The 13,318-nt window shown below is 33.1% G+C and overlaps 1 long non-coding RNA gene across 1 annotated transcript; it reads right to left on the bottom strand.

Moving 5' to 3' along the window:
* Positions 1-4,440: 4,440 nt before the first annotated feature.
* LOC127734659 (uncharacterized) lies at positions 4,441-12,355 on the bottom strand. Its single transcript, XR_007997690.1, has 3 exons — positions 12,250-12,355; positions 5,617-5,722; positions 4,441-5,081 (listed from the first exon to the last, which is right to left on the bottom strand). It is a non-coding gene; the product is annotated as an uncharacterized LOC127734659 (long non-coding RNA).
* Positions 12,356-13,318: the final 963 nt, after the last annotated feature.

Raw genomic sequence — 13,318 nt, 5'->3', positions numbered from 1 at the left:
TGTGCAGGAACCTTTCTTTGGTGCTTCTCATGGATACAATGTATAAGACATATGTCTTTAAAACCTTTACTTCCGGTAATATCCAAAATGGCGGACATAGAAATATCAAATTTTTACTTTAATATTCAACTTTTTTCAAAATGTAAAGAAAATGTTTTTTTTTTGTGCTGTTCCTTAAACTTTTGGCTTTAAGTTATCCTCAAAACCACTAATTCTATTCTGTTGTAAATGTTTAAATACAAAGTTAACACTTCCGGTAAAAAAATATTAAAGATGAGTCCTCAATCCATATCTTCGATGTAGAGTTTTGGATAGATTGATTAAAACAAAATAAAATCACTAATAAAAGTAATAAAACATTTTTAAAATTACTACTATTTGGTAAAAAATACATGTTTATTCACAGTCACCACCACATGCACACAAAGCAGTGCACGGGAGACCCGATTTTCCACATTAACAACGACCACGGCATCCTTTCTTACATCCACAATGTACAAGCTTTTGATAAAATGATGAGGCCTCAGAAGGAGTTTTTTTAAAGTGATCCTCTTTGTCCCTTCGCCATCCATTAGCGCCTGGACTGGGTAGCATAAGAGCCAATTCCAAGCTCGTCCCCCTTAACACCTGCCTTAGTATATTGCACGTTTAACATGCTGGAAAAGACTAGACCAAGTTGAGGGAATAGCCTCAATTAGCCTTTCCTTTTGCGCAAATAGTTATTTTCTTGCTTCGTTAACCATGTTAACCCCATCTGATAAGTTTGTGCGATCTTACAGTTATACCCCGTTGATTTAGGCTGATCAATCATCATTCCTTATGTTAAAGTCACATCTTCAAATGCCATCAATGTCTCCCACGCAGTCTTTTTTTCCTTTTCAAGCGAACATAGAACCGTATCACAACCGGTTAAGGCATAGATCACAATAAGTCTGTGTGATCACTCATTGCGTAAAGCATTTGAAAGGTCATTGATAGATATTTATCCAAAGCTTTTTGCCCTCCCAAACACAATCCATAGTTCGTCTACCCCTATGTCACGGAATAGCGAAATAGTAATGACAGCATCATCAGTAACAACTGTTCGAATCATGACTCGTTTGAGGTTCGTGTTTCACTGCATCAGACACATGCACCATGATTCTAGTGTCAGCCTCTTAATGCGAACATGGTGCTAAACTTGAAATACTTCACGTGGTGTATAAGATAGAATATCCTGAGCATTTGTTGCTACAACTACCATACGCATCCAAGACTTCGTCCACTCCTGTAACAGTTTTAAGGTAAGGTAAGGACATAATACCCTATCAGCATACTCGTTATGAAACACCTTGAAACTGTAACAACAGTGGATGTAGTCTCGGATGCGTACATAGACAATACCGGTAGTTTACAGGCTGCTACAAAAAGCAAGAGCTACATTTAGGGGAAAGGGAATACACAGGCGAATCCAGGGTCAAAACAAATTCCTCAAAATTGGCAAAGTTTTCTGAGAGATGACGACAATAAGAAAGAACTTTTTAGTTTTCATTCACAGCAGATTGCTCAATAGATTTTGAGGAAAAGGTAGTTGTAGCAACAAATGCTGAGGATGTTCTGTGTTATCCACCACATGATGATGTTTCAAGTTTAGCACCATGTTCGCATGAAGAGGCTCACACTAGAATCAAGATGCATGTGTCTGATGCAGTGAAACACAGACTTGACTGAGTCATGACTCGAACAGTCGATACTGATGTTGTTGTCATTGCTGTTTCGCTATTCCGTGACATAGGAGCAGACGAACTTTGGCTTGCATTTGGAAGTGGGAAAAGCTTTAGATATATATCCATCCATGACCTTCCAAATACAGTAAGCATTAAGAGATTACACGTTTGCTGGAAAAGGAACTGCGTTGGTGACATGGATGGCGTTTGAAGATGTGACTTTATCATTTAGAATGATGATTGATCAGCCAACATCACCAGATATGGATTTGATAATGTCATTGATAAAACGATACGTGGTTTTGTTGTAAAATCGAACAAATTTATTAGATGGGGTTAACGAAGCAAGAAAACATGTGTTTTTGGAAGAGGAAAGACTTATTGAGGCTATTCCCACGACTCGGTCTAGTCTTTTTCAGCATGTAAAACGTGCAATATGCCATGGCGGGTGTGAATGAGTAACAAGCTTTGAATTGGTTCCAATGCTAACTAGTCCAGACGCTTATGAATGGTGAAGGGAAAAATATAATCCATGGGAACCCTTTTGGACAACTCTTTGTGAGGCCTCTTCATCTTATCAGGAGCTTGTACATTGGATGTAAAAAAAATATCACGGTCTTTGTAAATGTGGAAAATCAGCTCTCCGGTTGTGAATAAACATGTATTTGCGGCCATAAATTAGTAATTCAAAAGATGTTTTAGTACTTAAGTGATTTTATTATGTTTTAATCAATCTACCCAAAACTCTACATCGAAGATATGGATTGAGGACTCATCTTTGAAATTTACGCCATATTGGTTTTTTATACCGGAAGTGTTACCTTTGTATTTAAACATTTACAGTTGAATAGGATTAGTGGTTTTGAGGATAACTTAAAGCCAAAAATTAAATGACCAGCACAAAAAAAAACCATTTTCTTTACATTTTGAAAAAAAATTAATATTAAAATAAAAATTTGATATTTCTATGTCCGCCATATTGGATATCACCAGAAGTAGGGGTTTTAAAGACATATGTCCTATAAATTTTATCCATGAGAAGCACCAAAGAAAGGTTTACTGCACAATATAATGATAGAAGCATTATACTTTAAAACACATTTCAATTACCCTCCCTAAAAATAAGCTTATTTTAGTACAATGTCCGCCATGTTGGATTTTACCGGAAATAGGGTTTTTTGAAGACATCTAATCTATATAATATATCCAAAAGTAGTACATAACAAAGGTTTGTACCAAATATTATGATAGTAGCTTGATAATAACACCTTTTCACATACTAGCCATTGATATTGGGCTGATTTAAGTATGATGTCCGCCATTTTGGATTTTACCGGAAGTGATAATTTTTTTCAAATGCCTCCCTATCTGATATAAAAGAGTAATAGTTGAGGAAGGTCTATGCCAAATTTCATGCTTGTAGCAGGATGTGCACAATTTTTCACAAAGCCGCCGTACTAACGGGGTATATGCTGCATATAGGCATATATATGTACAACGTGAAAACATTGTCCCCTAATTTTCAGTAATTCCAAGAGCACCTTTATCTTTTTAACCATTGATTAATTTTCCCAATCGTATTACACTACATTTATTAGTACTATTATCAAAAGACATCAAATATTATATTATAATAGTATTTTATTAATAGACATTTGCGGAAACTGTCATACACCTACGATTAGGATTACAATTGCACTTACAGGTAGCATTTAAATCTTGGGTCGTTTCAAAGTGTAAATATAAACCGTCGGTTCAAAACAAAGACTAACTCCTATGATGTTTTTCTAACGAGATCAATTAGAAAAATAAAACGACAATTATCTTTCAATGCAATGAAAATATAAAGCAGATATATACTCGTCTTTACATATACTGGCCCGTGTTTTAATAAGTGATCCTAGAAATCTTTCAAGATGGTTGAAATGCCTTTTACCGTCAGGCACAAAATGTTAATTTTCGACTATCATTAACGACAACTTGATTCAATTTATATTGTGGTTTGTCAAATTATCCTTATTTGTCAGAGGAACAGTCTCCGGGACAAGTTTGCACTTCCGCTGAGTGCAAAAGTTGTCACCTTAATTTTTGGAGTTAAGTCAAAATGAAGTTGATAACTTGGTTGGTATTGGTTCCCTGATATTTGTCCTAAAAAAATTTGGCTCTAGCACCACTGTTGAAAAAGTTATGCCCCTTTTTTCAACAATTTCCTCAGAGGAAAAGTAGTTTTCCTCAAGGGAAATCAAATTTCCCTGGAGGAAAAAGATTTTTCCTTAAGGGAAATTGTATTTTCCTCAAGGGAAAAAGATTTCCCTTAGGGAATTTGCTGCATTAATATTTCCTTTGAGGAAATTCTATTTCCTGTGAGGAAATTTGCGGCTTCAAATTTTCCTTTGAGGAAATTCAATTTCCTCTGAGGAAATTTGAGGCTTCAAATTTTCCTCTGAGGAAATACTTTTTCCTGTGAGGGAATTTGCGGCTTCAAATTTTCCTTTGAGGAAATACTTTTTCCTGTGAGGAAATTTTGTCAACAGCAATTTCCTGTGAGGAAATTTTTGACAAACACTTTTCCTTGAGGGAAAATTCAAGACCACAAATTTCCTCTAAGGAAAACATTGTTCTCCAAATTTCCTCTATGGAAATTTCTCTTATTCAATTTTCCTCTATGAAAATTTCATAACAGTAAAAACAGTATGAATATATTTTTTCCTGAGACTGAATAATTGATACAAAAGATAATTAAAACTTTAATAAAATGTTCACTGATGAGTAACATGACATACAAAAACAATAGGCTAGCTGTTTGAGACAATACAATAATAAGCAAAACGCTATGAATATCATACTATTTGTGATGTTATTAATATTGTGCTCATATTTGCGGATTCAATAAAATAACCACTTTTCATGTTAATTTAACTTTTCTGCTGCGTACAATTATTCAATCCCCTACAAAACAGTTCAGTGCATAAATAATTCCATCCACCAGACATCTTCCTTCAATTGGTAGAGAATACATTTTTGCAATTTGTTCTTCAAACATCTTCCTCTATATAGTTGATATGACAGAGCTATGTTCATGAATGGATAAAGCAGGTGTTTATTTCGACAAAAAAATACTATTTTTTCTACATTTCTCCCTAATCCTTCAGTGTAGGTTGTTGCAATTACACAATTGTGTTCTTGTGCATCTATGATTGTACTCCATTTTGTTTACAGCCATTTTGTAGAAATTTCCTATTTTCTTTTTCCAGGTAAGCACACATTTCATTTCACATTAATCCAATTAGCACACAATGTAGAAAAGTATTAACCTTAAGTTTCCTCTTCTGTATTGATCTGTTGATGATCATGAAAACCAAGAAGTCTCTGCACCTATAAATACACAAAATATAAATTGAGAAAAAAACAGCAATATGAAATAAGCTTATTTTATCATGTTTAATATGAACATTTTGAGAAACTTAAATTTGATATTCCTACTAATCATGGTTATGAGTTCTGTTATTTCAGTGCTTTGTGTCCACGACTTAATATCAGTCGTTTTAGTGCCTTGCAGTGATAATGAGTTGAGCCACTTGCAACAGTTTGTTCATATGTTGTGCTATTTGAACCACTGTCCTAGATTATGGTTAGGTGGAGTGCTCACAGACATGATTTTTTTATTACTTGTTATTGGCTTTGAACTAATTTGGATTGTTTAAATCTTTTCATGATTGGGGTCTTTATTGGCTGACTTATAAGGTATGGGTATTCTCATTATCGAAGGCCGTCATTGGTCTTTAATTGCTTGCATCCACTTCATTGAACTCTGGTGGATAGATAACTCATTTATCATACCACATCTTCTTATTTTTATAATAGTCATCATTCAAGGGCAATCACTTTTATTATATAGAAGTGGTCTTACCATTTAGGCCTTGTTGTCTTCTGTTTATCTTGTTTTGCCGATCATTTCTACTGTACAGTTGTAATTGTTTATATTTTTCTTTATCTTCTATATTTCTTGCCCTAAACTTAAAAAAGGTAAAAACTATAATTTAATGACAGTCACTATAACTATTATTATACATCAGAATGTGTTTTTCTATATACCATGATATAAAAAAGAATGAAATATTTGTGCTATTTCATTTCACAGACTATTTGCCAGTCAACAGTTTCAAAGACATAACCACGGTCAATAGTTTAACAAACAAACATTCCCTCATCGTGTTCATACTAATTTTTCAATGGACAACAATGACGTGATTAACTATTCTTCTATGATTTGTGTGCTTGACAACATTAAACTCTGAAATATTGTTAACAGTATAATCTGTATGTGTCTGTCGTCAAAATTTCAAATTAATATATTACTTACAGAAGCAATTAAAACAAGAGGCTCACAAAATGAATGTGGTCTAAGAACTTAAAAATTTCTAATTTACCTATTCAAACCGTATCATTATTATTTGCTTTTATATTTAAATCAGAAATAACCAATTTAAAATGGAAAATTTTAAAGAAAACAAAAGGAAAAAAAGTAAAAAAAATCCCCCCAAATTTTTTGAACCCCCTTATGATTCATCAACCCCAAACTCAATCCCAGCCTTCCCTATGTGGTACGGTACCTTGCAGTACAATTTCAGAGAGATCCATACACTTGAACACAAAGTTTTGTCTGGAAACAAGAAAAATGCTTGTTTTTTGGCCCCTTTTTGGCCCCAAATTCCTAAACGTTTAGGGCAATTACCCCCAAACTCAATCCCAGCTTTCCCCCTGTGATATGGAACCTTGTAGTACAATTTCATAAAGATCCATACACTTACACACAAGTTATTGTCCTAAAACTAGCAAAATGCTTGTTTTTTGGCCTAATTCCTAAAATTTTGAGGCAATTACCCCCAAAATCAATCCCAGCCTTCCCTTTGTGGTATGGTACCTTGCAGTACAATTTCAGAGAGATCCATACACTTGAACACAAGTTATTGTCTGGAAACTAGAAAATTGCTTATTTTTGGCCCCTTATTCCTAAACATTTTGGGCAATTACCCCCAAAATCAATTCCAGCTTTCCCTTTGTGATATGGAACCTTGTAGTACAATTTCAGAAAGATCAATACACTTACACACAAGTTATTGTCATGAAACTAGAAAAATGCTTGTTTTTTACCCGTTTTTTTTTGGCCCCTAATTCCTAAAATTTTGAGGCAATTACCCCCAAAATCAATCCCAGCATTCCCTTTGTGATATGGAATCTTGTGGTACAATGTCAGAAAGATCCATACACTAACACACAAGTTATGTCCAGAAGTTACAAAAATGCTTATTTTTGGCCCCTAATTCCTTAACTGTTGGTACCATAACCCCCCAAATCAATCCCAACCTTCCTTTTGTGGTATTGAATCTTGAGGTAAAATTTCATCGAGATCCATTAACTTCAACTAAAGTTAGAGTGTGAAAACCAATGTGTCTTTGGACGACAATGACGCCGCCAACGTCAACGTCATACCAATATTTTGACCACAAAATAAAAACTGCAGTTTCCTTAAAATTACCCATCTAGTGGCAGCAACCCAACAATGGATTGTAAGATTCATCTAAAAAATTTAATGGCTGATAGAACTTGACATAATGAACAATTTTACCTCACATAAGATTTGCTCTAAATGCTTTAGTGTTTGAGATATAATCCAAAAACTGCATTTTACCCCTATGTTCTATTTTTAGACATGGCAGCCATGTTTATTGATGAAACAGAAAATAAAACACAAGCTTTATTCTAAATACCCTAAGGATCATTCAGCCTCAGTTTGGTTGGAATTGGTTCAATAGTTTCAGAGGAGAAGATTTTTTAAAGTTAGAAAACATGATAAACAAATTGTGTAAAATTGTCGTTAAAGTGCAATTTAACTCCTTAAGAGGTCCATTGACAATTTTGGTTATAGAAACTTATCTGTAGATCTTACTTTGCTGAACATTTTTGCTGTTTACAGTTTATCTTTATCATTAATAATATTAAAGATAATAACCAAAAACTGCAAATATTTCTTGAAATTACCAATTAAGTGACAGCAACCCAACAATCATGACAATGGGTTATTACATTCATCAGAAAATTTCAGGGCTGATAGAACCTTGAATACCTAATGAACAATTAACTCTGTGTCAGATTTGCTCTAAATGCTTTGGGTTTTGAGATAAAAGCCAAAAACTGCATTTACCCCTATGTTCATATTTAGCCATGACAACCATGTAACAAAACACAAACTTTATTGTAAATACCCTAAAGATCATTCAGCTTAAGTTTGGTAGGAATTGGTTCAGTAGAGGAGAAGATGTATGAAATAGTTTACACCCGACGGACGCCAATGGTTGACGAAAAACAACGACAGACGACGACGGACGCCAAGTGATGGCAAAATCGCACTGTTCCTTCGGAACAATGAGCAAAAAGGCAAATTTAAAAAATTGCGCTGGCTCTATCCAAAAGAGATTTTAACAGTGTAGTGTACTACTTTTGGGACAGGACATATTAACATAATAGAAAAATCTATAAGCTATAACTCAAAATATGGACAATTTTATGTTCAAAGGGTCTTTAATTTAGTTTGACAACTTCACAGACATACTAATATTTGACTTTTTCAAACTATACCAAATCACTACTTAGGCCCCAAAATATATCTCTGTTTAAGGTTACATACTTATTTTAAAAAAAGGCTAGGTAGGTCGGTATTTCCATTTTATTTTATTTTTTCATTTTATTTTTTGCATGCCGTTTTGTCTTGTCGTGGTCTGAGTTGATCCTTGGCCAATTTTACCCGTTATTTTAATGATTGGATTATTTCCCTTGGTTATTGGTTGGGGAAAAAATGGCGGCAAAGTGTTTATTTCATCACATGAGTCACGAATTTCCTTATAACAGCTGTCATATTCATGATTGTGAACATTGGGATGTATCAGGCAATTGATTTATATTATTGGCAACACATTTTTGACACGAGTTCAGTTAATTTTTGCTTTTACGACGGAAATAAAATGACTTAGGGTCGGCGCTCAAAAGGATGGTCGGTCGGGTAACCGTAAACAGACATATATTTTTGTTTGGCCTTAAGGATGTTCGCTACTCCGTTTCAAAATAACAAGCTTTTTAAAAGAATATGAATAAAGGAACTAAAAAAACAGAAAAAATGAAGGGTCCGTGTGCTTGTTTTTAAGATATAAGCCATTAAAAATTTGGCGGGAAGTGATTCTCTCTAGATTTTTCATACACTTAACACTGGCACCTTTTTCTTTCAAAAGCTATGGAAAAATAACAAGGATTTTATAAGATTTTCAAATATGGCTTTTTAAACTATGTAATAAAAATATGAAAAGAAAAGTAGGGGTTTGCGGGAAAATTTTTTAATGGCACTGCATGGATAAAACCAGAGGATTCCGAATATCTGGTAAAAATGTTATTCATCCGCAATAAATTTGGAAGGAGTATGAAAATAATTTGCAAGTTATACACTATATCCACACTAGAGACCTAATAGAGTAGAAATACTAATTTTAATCAAACTTGGCATGAACTAAGATTAGAGAATTATAAGACAGTTTACCTAGTTTCATGGCAATAGCATATATACATTAAAGACTATAAGTTTGAACTTTGGGTGATAATTTTTTGCCGTTTAAAGTTTAACGTTTAACTATCAAAATTTGGGCCTACATAATTTAAATATTGCAAAAAATTGCTTTTTAAATGTCTTTATAACTATTTATATATAATTGTGTATGTCACATGTATGTACATAATGTATTTTAATGTAAAGCAGCTCAATACTCATTTGCTGTCTCAGATTTATTTCAATTCTTCAAAAATCGAATTTATATGAGCCTATGCCTAAAATTAGAGATTTCAAAATTAAGGGGGGGGGGGGGGGGGGGGGGGGGAAGCGGCTAATATAAAAATTCTTCATGTATATTTAAAAAATTATTTGTATTTCAAAAGGAAAGAAAGTTACTTATCTGCTTATAGCATACCACATGAGTAGAACAAGGTCCCATTAGGCCATGGAAGACTGAACAACATTTAAGGTCAATATATAGGCAGTAACACATTTTTACATGTATATGAAAAGGCATACACATAAGCTAGAGGAAATAAAAAAGTGTTTCTTTTTGGTAATTTGTAGGCTAAGGTGACATCATACAAGAAGTATGAGTGATTCTCAAACTAAAATAAAATAATTTCATCCCCTTACTTCATTGTACTTACTTTTTATGCATAAAAAATATAAATAAATAAATTTTAAAGTAATACATGGTCCACACTAGGAAATCTTTTTGTAAAAAATGAAAATCAATGGATGATAACTGTGTACTTGGACTAACAATTAAGATTTCACATGCTGAAATGTCTCGTCAGTCCAATCTCAATCAGTAGGTATGGCAAACCAATGGGAGATAACTCCAAATTACCCAAAATAATTGTTCCCAGATGTGTGTAAAAATAAAATCTTTGGATGACCTCCGATTACGGCCTTCTATTAACTTGTTAAGTCTCACAAGGTTCTGATTGCTTTTGATAGATATCATATGAATATTCATGATTCTGTATATTATAATTTTCGGGAATACGATGAAATATTTGAGGTACAAACAAGGGTTTGAAAGTTACATTTGTTTCAAAAAAATACAAGGGAACGTTATACAGCCATAAAATGTACTTTTTTTTTATTAAGTTTAATGTATTAATTAAATAATTATGTCCAATAAATAAATCTAGATAGCTGTGTTCATATCAAAATTAATTTTTATAAATAACCCTCCTTTTTGTTTATATAGTTATTTCCCTTGCATGGACAACTTTTGGTTTAGTTTTGATTGGAAATCAGCGTAATAGTTTTTTTTTTGCATTATAAAGTCAATTTATTGCGATTTAAAGATAGTTTAACCATTTGCCATTGCACACGAGATAGTAAGGATACTGAATAATGTGGTTTTTCAGACTGTATTTAACAGTACACTCTATAAAGATATTATTTTTTGTATACATATTTTTGTGTGTGTGTGTGATCACAATAACTGAGTTGTTGAAATTTTCCCCACATATATGTTCTAAATACACGGGTATAATTAAATAAGGGAACGTAACGTAAACTACAGCTATCTACACATACAGACTGTTAGAGGATTATCGAGCCAAAAAACTTGAGATAATACCGGAAATGGTAGGTCTCAAACCATGTTCAAGATTCGTTTTGCTTGTAGTTGCACCGGAAGTGCAATTTTTTAATATGATTTCAGCATGATCATGTATAGGAATACATGAACTAATCAAGTTTTACCTTGGAGCTTACCACTTTCTGTATTGATCAGTATTGAAGTAATTTCATGTCGAGAAAAAAAAAACACTAGCGAACACCATGCAATTTAATATATACATGTATCCTGAAATAATAATTATATTATATCTGGGAAGCTAAAGTCTTACTAACAACTAATGCTTGATACAGTGAAACTAGTCTAAACCAAACCGGAAACCATGTTCTGAAGTCCCTTCATCTCAGATTCAATGCATTTTGAACTTCAGTCGTGAATGAGATTGGTTTACAGATTTCACTGTATAAATATTGTAACTGATATACAGATATGAATTTACTTTACTTTTGTACATACAAGTATTTACAGTGATCTGACATAATTATTTTTTTTTTAAATTTCTCAAATAAAAATAATGTTATATTTATTTTCATTGTTTTTCAGTGCAACAGGTATTTTAGACCTGTAGTATAATTTTTGGAAGGTAGTTGTTTATTTTTATTTATAAGCATTCACTATACATGTTATATAAGAATAAGAATAATGTTAATGAAAAGGAACATTCTATAACTATCATGACTATCATTTGTATATAAAGGGTAATATTCACATTTATATTTTGTTTCTTTACATTCAAATGTTTTTAAAGTTTTACTTTACATTTTCAATATACCGACTGATGTTCTGAAGAAAGGAATATATAAAGGTATCGTCATCTTAAGTGACTTTGGACGATAGAATTTCATGAGAGTGGTTGACATTTTCATGCTTTATGCTTCTATTTTAACCAAAAAACTTAACATAGAGGATTGAAATTGACTAACAAGATGTAAAAGAAGCAATATAAACAAATCTATAACCCAAATGTTAAAAAAAATTTATTTTATTATTTTTTAAGGAGAGGAAACAGTTTTTCTAGAAGAGTAAAAAATTACCATTTTGAAAATTTGCTATTTCTTCGTTGTTATTATGTGTATTGATAAAAGTTAAACTGTTTTGAAAATGTCTTTACAATGCCTTTAAAATGAGGTACAGTTTTCTTAGATCAGTTGATTTTAAAAAAATCACTTTCCGTACCTACAATCAGTGAAATAAACTATTGTTTGGTTTTTTTTAAAGTCATATGGAAGTAGTCCAAATAATTATGACGCATTGCAAGGCTTTTTTTTCTCTCTCTGATGCCGTAGGAAGGAGAAGTGAGTTGACATAACATGTATGTTATCATGCAAAATCAACAGTAATGAGTATACCTTTGATTGTCATCGTCACTGCAAATGGATCATTATTACTAGGGGGAATGGAACCAATAAATTGATCGGATCCGATATGAAGTTCCCAGTAACGGAGAACCACTAACTTTGAGGTAATATTATTAGTGTCGGTGGTCTCACAAATGAATCAGGGTGAATTGCAGGTACATTAATTAGCAGAGAATAGACAATTATCAACGTGTTATTCATTATCTCGCAGTTATTCACGGTTAATTAGCTGTATATATCCCAAAACAGGTGCTCGGAGCTAGTACTAGTCTATCACTTTTTTAAAAGTAACAATTATATATTTTATATTCACAATCAGTGGCGGATCGAAGGGGGATGGGATCCGGGGGTTTGATTCCCCTTTTTGTGAACGATCATTGCATTTAATCAGAGACATATATGTCTCTGATTTAATGGAGACATATATTTCAGTGGCGGATCCAGAACTTTTTGTAAGGGGGGGGGGGGGGATGACTGATCTAAGGGGGACCCGCTCCAGTCATGCTTCAGTGATTCACTGTATAATCAACCAAATTTTTCCCACCAAAGGGGGGGGGCCAGCCCCGTCCCCCCCCCCCCTGGATCTGCCTATGTATTAAGAGTCTTTTTTTAAGACCCCCTTTATCCTGGCTAGAATCGCCCCTGATATTACATGTAAATCAAGTCCTGGGTTAATTACTGTTAGCATAATAGCATAACGGTAATCACAAAGAGTGTGGTAATTTTAAAAAGGACGAGGATTTATAAATATACAATTCTTGAAGAGGGGGAGAGTGCACTTCAATGTTATGTCAAATGAATTATAGCGAGGAAAAGTAAATTTAATTTAATATCAAAACTAAATATTTGTTATATTTCGCTTCTGATTTCTCAAGAAATCATAGAATCAATCAATGTATAAATTTCAATTATGCATGTCTGTGTGAGATCCATTTCATGAGACCAAGGATTTCTATAAAATCCTTGATGGGACCCTTTATATATATATGTCTCTGATACAGTTTTCTATTTTCCCCGGAAAAAATTTAAAACATATATAATCTTTTGGGAAATAATCCGA

Source organism: Mytilus californianus, unplaced genomic scaffold (assembly GCF_021869535.1).
Source record: "Mytilus californianus isolate M0D057914Y unplaced genomic scaffold, xbMytCali1.0.p SCAF_3, whole genome shotgun sequence".
NCBI classification, from domain to species: domain Eukaryota; kingdom Metazoa; phylum Mollusca; class Bivalvia; order Mytilida; family Mytilidae; genus Mytilus; species Mytilus californianus.
Note: the sequence above shows the minus strand (reverse complement) of the source record. Positions and strands in the feature narration are given on the sequence as shown.